The sequence below is a fragment of the Nannobrachium achirus genome (genome assembly GCF_963921795.1).
Source record: "Nannobrachium achirus genome assembly, chromosome: 2".
NCBI classification, from domain to species: Eukaryota; Metazoa; Chordata; class Actinopteri; order Myctophiformes; family Myctophidae; genus Nannobrachium; species Nannobrachium achirus.
The window spans coordinates 74,927,203-74,940,105 of NC_137811.1; positions in this window are offsets into that span (position 1 = coordinate 74,927,203).

Genomic DNA, 12,903 nt, shown 5'->3' on the forward strand with positions numbered 1-12,903 from the left:
TAACTAGAAAAGGCTTTGTTTTATGTGTCCAATCCATATTGCCGTGTCCAGGATGATTTTGATTGTACGAAAAATAAAAACAAAACAACAAAACAACCCTCCTTTGAGTATGGCCTGTAAATGACCTGATAGTTTCATATTTAGTTTACTTAGAAATAGTAGAAAGAGTTTAAATCTATTCTATATCTATTATACTCTCATCCCCAGACAATCACATGCTTTAATCACTTTCACTCAATAGAGAACATTTACCTAGACCCAGTTTCTTTGCCTGAGTTATTGCCAATGTTCATACATATTAAGCAAATATAGCAAATATAAATTATTAAAATCAGGTGTTTGAAAAAAACTAAAGTCACACTTGATGTTAATTGTTATCCCAGTAAGGCAAATCTAAAACCAACCACTAGAGGTCAGAATTTATCAAGTTTTGAAGCCATTTAACATTTGCCTGGTTGCCAGCCTCTATCACACACCACTACCGCCAGGGGGTGTTGTTGTGGCGAGGAAGGAATCTATCACATGTTTGTGTTATCTATTCTAAATGTATTATAATCTCATTGTCTTAAGAATGCGACAAAAACAAATTTATTTTATTGAATTCAAGTCTCTATGGGTAATCAAGTAGGTAATCAATAGGAAAAAAAAGTCATTTTGGGGGTGTAAATTCCACCACACTAGCCCATATTCCCAGGGATCTGTGCACACCATGTGCAAACCTGAGACATCGGGACTGCATTTGACTTCATCTGACCTTGCAGTTCCTGTGACAAAATGCTAATGAAGAGCTTTAATTGGTAAAAGCTTCAATAAAAGTTAAGATACCAACATTAAAACAGTGGAGAAAATGCATGAGAACAGCCACTTTGTGACATAGTGAATGTCCCTGTACACCAAATGGTCATGCACACTGAGTGTAGCTCTGCCTCAATGTGTTCTGTATTTTGTGTTTACATTACTGTTCATCCCCAAGTGTATTTTATTTTGTAGTAAAGTTCTTCTGCTTCCTGTCTGCCCTTGCAGCTGTCTTGTCTCTCCACTCTAATTATTGTTAACCCCTGTCACCTGTGTCCTGTTTGGCCCAGCCAATCCCAGTGTTGATTGTACTTTGAGTTCACCTGCTTCTAGTTAAGTCCCTGTCTATATAACCCCCCTGAATGCTCTCTGTTAGTGTGCCTGCTTGCTTGAGGAACCTTAGATTTAGGCCCCGGCTACACGGAGCTGGATTGTTGATATCCAGATAGATTGTTGATATCCAGATAGAAAACTATCTAGGTCCACACGGAGCTGGATATCTAGGTCTAAAATATGAGTCCCCAGACCTCCACTAGAGGGAGGCAAGGTCTATAATTATAGGCTCCAACAAGCATGCCAGGCCAGTAGGTGGCGCCGTGGTGGTAAGGGATAAGTAATACCCAGAGTGCTCTACCATAGAAGAATAGGCTCAGCATCTCAGCATGCGCAGTACTAAGCCGGAACACCGGCAGTGAATCAAAAACAAAAACAAACAGCTACTGAAAACACGTGAGTGAAGTCATGGAGAGCAAGAAGAAAAAAGATAAAAGTGAAAAAAGTGATAAAATTTTTATATGGACCGACGATGAGGTTGAGTTGCTGCTTAATATCGCCGTACAATACAAGGCCATGAGAGCACAAGAGAGTGTTGACTGGGATTCGTGTTACATGCCAAAAGAATCAATGGGCATGCGCGAAGATTACGGTGATGTCATTGTCTTCAGAAATATCCGCCTATCTTGACTACACGGATCCAGTGAAGCGGATAGTTTTCAGTGTCTCCACTTATTTATCCGGATTGAAAACTATCCAGATTCACTGCCAAACTATCCAGCTTCGTGTGGCTACATGCCCCAACAGCACAAAAAAGTGTCTAGATATCAACAATCCAGCAACAATCCAGCTCCGTGTAGCCGGGGCCTTAATTTCAGTTCAGTTTCAACTGCTCTGCCTGCCACAGTCTAACATCTAACATTACACGCTGTGCTCCAATAGGCACTTGTATTGGCTTAAGGCCCTCTTACATCTAACGACTTTGAAAAGATTTCTCAATCGTAATAAAATCGAGGCTAATCGCGGCGCGCTCCTGTGACTCAGTCGTTACTCAATCGTTAAATGTGAGGTAGTGGTCCGACTCGATTTTTACCCCAACTTGAGAGCCAGATTCTGTTACGAGACTATCAAACTGGTTTAATATTTTCACAAATCGGGGCTGAGTCTGAATGAATACAATGACGTAGCCTAGCCTACAACCTAAACAGAACAAGCCAAAAGCCAAGCCATTCATTCCCCAAAAGACGCTGCCTGAGCTGCCAGCCTGGTCGTTGTTGGTGCGGCTACTACGACAGCCCTTTATTAGTTATTTCTCCGCGTTTCCATTATTCCAAACATTCAACGTTGATAATAGTTGATAGGATCGATCTGCGCCGGCTAGACTGAGAGGAGAGAACTAGAGAGGAGAGGCACAGAGGGCTGAGGGAGGAAGGCGGAGCTCGGTGTGTGTGTGTGCACTGTGCAGTGATGGAAAAAGTAATCAAGTAAAAGTATCAATACTGCAATACTGTGATGCGACGCGCTGTGACTGAGCTTGTAGATCGTCTATTTTCATTTATGGTTAGCCTAATTCTTTATAATAATATTATAATTTATTTAGGAACACAAGGCTATATAATATAGGCATATTTCAGCAAATAAAAGGGAATCTTGAACCAGTCTTTACAAAATCTTTAGAGGCATACACATCTAACAACTTAAATCTTTGAAAAATCATCCTACAGTCTTTGGGGAGTCTTTTTCAAATCTTATAGTGTGAGGGGTAGTCTTTAAGAAATCTTTCCCAAATCTGTCCACAATCTTACCAAAGTTGTTAGGTGTAAGGCTAGCTTTAGTGCCTGACATGACATGTTTTCAAAACTAACAGAATTACTAGACATATGAAGAAAAAAAAATCACAGAAGCATTTTGCTGAGCTCTGATGTTATAAATCAAAATGTTTCCAAAAAGTACAAAGACAACAGAGCTGACCAAGGCAGACGTTCAAACACTGCTCAGACAACTCCTAACGCAGTGTTGCATCATCACTGATTATGGACAACAAAAACATTCAGGAACATTTCAGCTTCTTGAACAACCCCAGGCCTGAAGCAATAAACAATTTACTGTAAGAATACTAAAATGAATTAAAGGGATATTTCACTTTAAATTCATGGTGATAATGTTGAACTAGACAATGCATTCAGACAATTTGGTGTTTTGACCAACTGAGTTGGGTAAAGAAGTTGGTGATTCTATTACAACCAGACTCCTGTCAGTCCCCATTCCAGCAGTGCCACGCAGCAACATGTCCATGTCCCTGGTCCCAGCCATGCCATCCCAGCCATAGCAACATGTCCATGTCCCTGGTCCCAGCAGTGCTAAATAATCAAAGCCTATCCACCTCTTTCCACGGGAGTTTACTGGAGACTATCTGGACCACACTTCCGGTTTAACAGCAGACATACAAGCTCATGTCGCGTCGCAGATGCAGCCCAGAAGCTCGGTACAGCGTCTGCGCAATGCACTATGGGGCGTTGGAAAGCCGTGGATAGCTTGAGTGCTTAGCAGACATGCAAATTCAAAAATGAAATGTAAAGATAGCTTCCTTTCTTCAGGCGTTGGGTGACTGCTACATGTTGCATGTCTCCCTTCTTCTGTGACCTCGGTTTCCTGTCTCCTTACACTCTGCTAATAAAGCAAATATTGCCAAAAACCTTTTGAAGCCACAATCATCCTCCTCAACTGAGGCAACTGAGGAGCAATGTAACCGTTTTATTGACTTTTTTAAATCCAAGGTCGATAGCATTCGCTCCCTGATGCCCAGTTCTTCTCCTCTGTCTCCTCCTGCCACCAACAACCTACCGGTGAGTGTGCAGCCATTTTCATATTTCACTGAGGTCCAGCAGAGCCACATAGAGAAAGTTCTCGGCAAAATGAAATCCTGCACATGTGCCCTGGACCCCATTCCCACTGCTCTGCTAAAATCACATATTCCCATCCTCAGTCCTCTCATTACACAAACTGTTAACCTTTCCCTTCAAACTGGCCATGTCCCATCTGCTCTCAAGGTTGCTGTCATCCGTCCCCTTCTCAAAAAGCCCACCCTGGACCCAGAGGTTCTAGCCAACTACAGGCCTATTTCCAATCTCGCCTTCCTGTCAAAGGTGTTGGAGAAGGTGGTTGCTTTTCAGCTCCAAGAACATCTGAATGATAACAACCTTTTCGAGACATTTCAGTCAGGCTTTCGTACAGCCCACAGTACTGAAACAGCTCTGCTGAGGGTAACAAATGACCTGTTGATGACAGCTGATGATGGATCACCATCGCTACTTATCCTTCTGGACTTAACGGCTGCGTTTGACACAGTGGACCATTCCATCCTCCTGGAGCGTTTACACACCATCATTGGACTATCAGACTCTGCTCTCAAGTGGTTTCAGTCCTACCTTTCTGGTAGGACTGAATATGTTGCACTGGGGGAGTGCAAGTCCAAATCGCTCCCTGTCACCTGTGGCGTCCCGCAGGGGTCGGTTCTCGGCCCCCTTCTTTTTATAACATACATGTTGCCCCTTGGTAGTGTCATCAGCAGACATGGAATATCATTCCATTGTTATGCTGATGACACCCAACTGTACATTAAAACATCCCCCAACCCCTCTGCAGCCATGTCAAGTCTCACCTCCTGTCTTGGGGAGATAAAGGCATGGATGAGCACCAACTTCCTCCAGTTAAACAGCAATAAAACCGAAGCCCTTCTTGTTGGCACACCACACCAGGTTCAGTCATGCCCCATGTCACATCTCACCTTCGACGGCCAGGTCATTCCCTTCTCCCCCTCAGTTACAAACCTTGGTGTCAAGTTCGATCCTCAACTGACTTTCAAGAACCACATAAACCATCTGTGCAAAACCGCATTCTACCATCTCAAAAACATTTCCAAACTCCGCCCCCTTCTAACCCTGTCAGACGCAGAGAAGCTTGTCCATGCCTTTATCTCCTCAAGACTGGACTACTGTAACGGGCTCTTTATTGGGATTCCTGGCAAGAGTATGCAGAAGCTGCAGTATATACAGAACAGCGCTGCCAGGGTCCTAATGAGAGTCCGTAAATACGACCACATAACACCCATCCTCTTCACACTGCACTGGCTCCCCGTCTCAGCCAGGATTGACTACAAGATACTCCTCATCACTCACAACTGCATAAATGGACTTGCCCCCCCCTACCTACAGTCACTAATTACCAAGCCTCCACAAACCTCCACCCGGACCCTCAGATCAGCAAACAAATTCTTCCTGGAAGTCCCTGATACCAAGCTACGCACTATGGGGGACCGGGCCTTCTGCTCGGCAGCACCACGCCTGTGGAACAGCCTCCCCATAGAGCTGAGAGCACCACAGAACCTAGACTCTTTTAAAGCTGGCCTAAAAACCTTTTTATTCAGGAAGGCCTTTTCTAGTTTATAGTTTTAAGTTATCTTTGTATTTTAAAATCTGCATATTATCGTCATATAACATTATATTATTGATTTTGATTATTGATTATTGAATCCACCTGCTAATGTTTATTATTGACTTTGATAATTTTTTATTCTTTTAGTATGTGTTCTCCTTGAAATGTATGTAGCACTCTGAGATTCACTGAATGAAAAGTGCAATACAAATAAAATTTATTATTATTATTATTATAAAAAAGTCTAAATCAAAAACAAATGACACAGAAGATAAATGAATGAATGAAAGAGTTTATTTCGAACATAAAAAAAGGCAAAAAAAAAAAAAAAACATTGACAATGTCCGAAAAGGAGTAGGATGAAGTATAAAACTTATTAAGCTCCTACCTCCCTTTTGGAAAATATCTCCACTGCATATTCAAAGAAGGAAAAAAAAAAAAGAAAAGAAAATGACTGCAGTAATATCAAATGAAAATGATAAAAGAAACAATTCATTGATACTAACTGAAACACCAGGGATGTTTTGACTCAATAGGTCAACACAGCCCCTCCTCATCCCAATACCTCTTAAATATGATCTTTTTATATATCTTTTTGAAATGGTTCATGTTTGGACTTCGCTGCACCTCCAATACTTAGTCCATTCCACAAACTCACTCCACAAACTGAAATACACATGCTTTTCAATGTTGTACCAGCAAACTGCACCTTGAAATCAAGCTCTCGTCTCAAACTGTAACCCCCCTCTTTATCACTGAACATCTTTTATATGTTGCCTGGCAATAGCCCGTTTCTGGCTCTAAACATAATCAGCGTGGTTTTGTATTCAATAAGATCCATTAACTTAATGACATGTGATTGTAAAAACAGTACATTTGTGTGATCCAGATAACCTACCTTGTTAACATTTCTAATGGCTCTTTTTTTGAAGAATGCATAATGGTTTTATATTACTTTGTCAAGTGTTACCCCAGATTTCTACACAGCCGTGTAGGAATTTCATGGAGGCCATGAAGGCCATGGCCGCCATTGCCCCTCATTTTGGCCTTGTGCCCCACCAGAAAATGCATGACCTGAGGCCACAGTGGCCTTAATGCCCCAGCTGACTGTACCACTTTCTCATCTGTCTCCTTCTTGTCAATATTTATAGACAGTAGACACCGGTGTGTCTTTCTTGTCATGTAGACACGAGTGTCTTTTGTTGAGATTCTGGATTCTGAAATCTTCCCCGAGTCCGGGAGTCCCCATCTTTAAACCATGGGGACTCGGGGTGAGCATGGATCAGATTGTAAATACCATAATGTATTTATTTCATTGCAGATTAGGTTATCATCCCTAACACTGATGGCCTTCCTGCCCTGACATTTGGCCTTTGTGCCCTCAAAAAATAGACAACACCAAAGGCCAAGTGGCCTTGCCCCTAAAATGATGAAATTCCAGGCCTGCTACACAGTAATTGATATATGGTAGTGCAAGTGAGCAATATCAAATATGAAGTGATTTATGATCCAAAATAGTTTTGTTGTCCCCAGAATTGCAATGCTCCATGCAACCTTTGTTCTCACATAGTTTATAGTTTCCAGCAGATTCTATGGTTTAGTATTACACCCAGAACCCTTTCGATGTTAACATTATCTATCATAATGTGTACTTCCATTTGTTCTTCTATTTTACGGTTTCCAAATAACATGATTTTTGTCTTGTTCAAATTTAGTGATAGTTTATTTATATCAAGTAAAGCTGTGAAAAAAAACATTCCTCCTTTTAAAACTTTGATTCATACATCATACTTCTCACACAGGATACAGGCATGTTCATTTACATTAGTGATACAGGCATGTTCATTTACATTACTGTACAACTAAAGAAACACTCCCACACATTGTTGTTGCATTTATCAGACTCTCTTTATCCAGAGCAACTTCCAGTGGGCAAGGTAAACATGTACAGTACATGGAGAGCAGAGACACAGTGTAGTGCCTAAAGAACCTGACATCTTATCTGTCTAAACAGTCTACCATCCAAATAATCTAGACATTGAAACTATGGGATGACCCGATAAACAATGTAAATAACATGCTTGAACAATAAACTGTGTAAATAACAATCTATTTTAATGTAGGCATTTAGCAGACTCTATTTATCCAGAACAACTTACAGTAGGCACGGTAGACACATACGAGAGCAGAGACAGTGTAGTGCCTAAATACAATATACTGTCCAAGTAATGATACATTGAAACTATGGGACAACCAGGTAAACAATGAACTGTGTAAATAACATGCTTTCTAAATAACATTCTTAACTTAGTGATCAAGACCAACACGAGAGCCAATGTGTGCATTGCATGCTAGCCATGACTTTACCAGTCGTTAGTGTCACATCATCGCACCATCCCATCTGCATTCCAAAAAAAGAAAACAAGAAAAAATCTTCCTTTTGGGGTGGAGATTCAGTCATCTTCAGGGGGACTCAGTGACTCCCACTACATGAAAAACAATCACATGAAGAAATATTGTTGGTAAAGACGTTACATCACACGTTGTTCACTAAAGCAGTGGTTCTCAACCTTTTCAGGCCGCAGCTTTAATTCCAAGTATACCAGGTATCCATCATTTAATTGTACTTTGAATAAGTTCATATTATTGACAAGCCTAAATCATTATCCAAATCAGAGTGCTGAATGGCATGCTAACAGAAGCCACTCAGGGTAACAGCTCAGCTGATTTGAGACATCATACTTCTCACACAGGATACTGTGGTATGTTCTTACCTGTTACTTCCGAGCTTGTTGAGCTTGTTCCTCTGCTTCCTTTTCCTCTTGTATGGTCAAGTTCACATCCTCTTCGACCAGTTGCTTTCCCATATTCTTGTTTTTGAGCGGTGGTTACACCGTCTCCTATACGTGGCCGTGTGTGTATGCGTGTGTGTGTGTGTGCGTGTGTGTGTGCGTGTGTGTCTGTATGTAGCCTGCAGGCCTGCAGTACCTTTTATGACCACACATGTTAAGGGAGGGGCGCTGTTGTTCAGGCCAGGCCAGACCAGGCACACACACACACACGCACACACACACACACACACACACAGGGGGGAAGGGGGGGGGGGGGTAAACCACCGCTCAGTTCACACGGGTGTGATTTTTTTTTCCTTTTGCTGCGTCAGTTGGTCCTTTACTTGTTCTGGACTCAATTGAGTGTCCCAAGTAGCAAGGTCCTGTGGTCAAAGTGCTTCAGTTAGTCTCTTTATACGTTCATTTGGGAGGGACAGCGCTAGGGGTGTAACAATATAGTAACTGTATCGAAATATCGTTTTTAACTTAAAAAATCGAAGTAGATCGAAATGAAAACAGCTAAAATCGAATCGTATCGTTTTATTTTGTATCGTATCGAATCGGCAGTGTAAAGAATCGATTGTATCGATACTACCTACTTGTCCATTGTATTTGGCATTTTTAAGAAGAACAAATTAAAAGGAGGGGTTTAATTACTTTTCCTTTCCATATAGCTACACTGGTCTATCGATAAATGTGTGTAATCTCTGGGTTCATGTCCAGGTGCAGGTTTGTCAATATACAATGTCCATGTATTTGGCAGATAATCACTGTGTTTACTTATTTATATCCATAATAATACACGTTTCCCTTAAAAACCTGCACTATTCACACCTTTCACACAGATTTAATTTCTTTGCTAAATAGTTACTATATCGATTTTAAATAATTAAATCGAATCGTATCGTATCGCCATGAATGAACCAATATCGTCCATGTATCGTATCGTCAACCATGTATCGTGATATGTATCGAATCGCTATTATTATGTATCGTTACACCCCTAGACAGCGCATATTAACCACAATATACTGTATATCAAATATTTAATATGTAGGCCTATTTACATATCAAATATTTAATATGTAGGCCTATTTATTAACCCACAATATACTGTATATCAAATATTTAATATGTAGGACTATATATTAACCACAATATACTGTATATAAAATATTTAATATGTAGGCCTATTTATTAACCCACAATATACTGTACATCAAATATTTAATATGTAGGCCTATTTATGAACCCACAATATACTGTATATCAAATATTTAATAGGTAGGCCTATATATTAACCACAATATACTGTATATCAAATATTTAATATGTAGGCCTATTTATTAACCCACAATATACTGTATATCAAATATTTAATGTGTAGGCCTATTTATTAACCCACAATATACTGTATATCAAATCCACCGGCAGCTCAGACTCCATCTTTGCACTGGATATTCACGGCATTCAGATTATTATTATTTTTTTCTCATGTCACTAGAAGACTTGCTGCCGTCTTTTAAACACAGTGGATGGAAAAAGTGATTTTGCCGGTGGGGAACAGACAAGACGATTAGCCTAGCTTTGGCTGTAAGAGTTAATCTGAGGCAAACTCACAATAAAAACTATACATACCACCTCATCATCGTTCCTTTGTGACTTCTCCTTCGTTTGGAAGCATAAAGAGATCCACTGGGGGGCCGGTGTCTTGCCCCTGGTTCTGGGCTGCCTTGATGGCAGCGATGATGCTTCCAAGGACCAAGCCTTTTCCCTGGTCCATCTTGGAGGGTTAGGAACATTAGTTAGAGATGTACCCACACCATTTTCAGATACATTCAAGAGCGCGACAAGAGCGACAAGACGCACGAATCGAACTGGGTTCGATCGAGAAAAAAACGCACGGCGGCAGCCACTTGTCGCACGGCTAATTCGGAGCCGGTGTGCATGAGGTCATAGAGAATCATTGTTTTCTTTTCAAAAAATTATATTGTCCGTTTTATCCGTGCGGATAAACGCGCCTGTGTGCAAAGGGCTTTAGTCTGTGGCTTTAATTTTTTCATACGTTAATGTGGGACGGACAGCGCATATTCATGAACACCACGCATACTATGCTGTGTAAATACACAGGATTTATCAAGAATGTTAGTTTTCATCTGTAGTCCCCATACAAAAAACAAAAAAACAAGCAATACAAAGAAGCACATAACTAAAAAGTTACAAACACAATACATACCAAGTCAAATCGTTTGGGGATTTGGACTCCATCACCGTCTATCACCATGATCTCTATGGGTAGGCCGCTATGCTGAACATCACCTTTGCAGGCCATCGTGAGGGCGTGTTTAAGCACCCCTGAGGCCTGCTCCTCCTCAGAGTGTTAGAGAACAGGGGTTAGAAATGTACCCACAGCATTTTCAGATACACTCAAGAGTAATGGGGTCCTTGAAATGAAAAGGTTTGAGAACTGCTGATCAAGACGATTAGCCTAGCTTTGGCTATAAGAGTTAATCTGAGGCAAACTCACAATAAAAACTATACATACCACGGCATGTCGTTCCTTTATGACTGCTCCATTTTTCGGTATGGTGATGACATCAACTGGGCCGGCGGTGTCTTTCCCCTGGCATGCCTTGATGGCAGCCATGATGCTTCTGATGACGAGGTCTTTTCCCTGTACCATCGTGGAGGGTTAGGAACAGTAGTTAGAGATGTACCCACAGTATTTTCAGATACATTCAAGAGTAATGGGGTCTTTGAAATGAAAAGGTTTGAGAACTGCTGATCAAGGAATAAAGAAAACCTACGTACTGTAGGTAACCCTGATTGTCCCCCTGGGTCCCCTCCACCACCGGTCTCCCTTTATTCAAGGACAGGGCGAGGTCCTCGGCAGGTGTGTACTCCTGTGTGGCAGGGCCACCCCCAGTGCCACACACATAATTACTTTTTTTTTATTGCTAAAACCAGCAAGCAAATAAAACATGTGAGCAGGCACATCCAGTATAGGCCTAAGTGATTTATCCACCTTCAAGTGTGCATTGTATTCAATGTATTGAGGCACAAATAACACAATGGGTCTATGTTATGATAGTATTGGTCGTTTGGTCCATTTGGACTTCAGCCTTATCCACTGTGGGGAGAAAAAAGCACTTTCAGTTGTTTGAACCAAAACTGTTGGGAGACAGGTTTTCCTCCAATCAGGATAGAGTGGGACCTTCCTCCAATCATGGTGGAGTGGAGGCGGGCCTTACGCGCACCAAGGCCCGCCCCCACTTGATCATGATTGGAGGAAGAGCTCGCCTGTCACCTACATGAAAACTGGAACTTAAAGGAGTAGTTCACCCCCAAAATGAAAAAGTTCTATTGATTACTCATGCCATGGTGACTTGAGTTCAGTAATATTTTAGTTTTTTCTCGCAAGACAAGACAATAACTTGATTTCAATAAATCTACCACTATTGCGCACGCATGTGCGTGTGTACTGACCCTGGCAGATGTAGGGCTTGTCCCCGTTGTTTGTCGCATTGTAGAGTGGTGTTAACGGGTTAACATTATCCACCTCAATTTTGAAGAAATAGGGCGCTTCATCGATCAGGTCCACTCCTGCGATGATGGCTGACATTTCCAACTGTTCTGGCAGTTGGTACACACCACACACACACACACACACACACACACACACACAGAGTACTTTATTTTGATGTGTTTGTCATACATTAACGGTCTACTGCAGTGATATTCAAACTCTGGACACTTCCGGCAGAACTCCAACAAGCTTTAAACTGAGCATATTGGACCTTCCGTTCCAGAGATAATGGCCTTAGTGTGATTTTAGGGCCAAATGTGTAGGAGCAGTGTCCAAAAATGTGTTTTGCAATGGTGGCGCTAGAAGAGGGTGATGTGAGAATCGATGGGTGTGTGTGCAAAATTTGGCATGGATCGGGGCAACGGTTGCAGAGATATGAGCAGGGCAAAAGTGTGACAGACGGATAGACTGACAGCTGGTCGAGGTTTTGATAGTAACTGTGACCTGACAGTAGCAACTAGTGAATTACAATAGTAGCTCTATTTAACATAGAATGTCATACAGCGGCTTACCAACACAATTGCACATAGAATTGGGTTGCCAGGTCACGGACGCTCAAGTGGCTTGGGTCACTTTGGTTATCTTTCACCTGGTTCATGATCATGTCCCCGTACTCAACACTTCCTGCAAAAGCATAACTATACACACACGCACACGCACACACACACACACACACACACACACACACACACACACACACACACACACACACACACGAAATGTTTATTTATGTCCACATAAGCAGAAGAACAAAAAAGCCTTGTACAAAGGACATACACAATACCAGTGCAGTCAGATAATAGGAAAACAGCCAGTTACAGTGCATGTAGGGCAGTAACAACGTTCTGCTCTACATGCACTTTGTAACTGGCTCTGTATCAGCTATTCATATAATAGCTGATACAGAGCAGTACCTTGCTAACTGTTTGGCCCTCCTTTTGGAGAGGCCTGCCATTTGAAGGCCCCTCACAACCAACTTGTGCC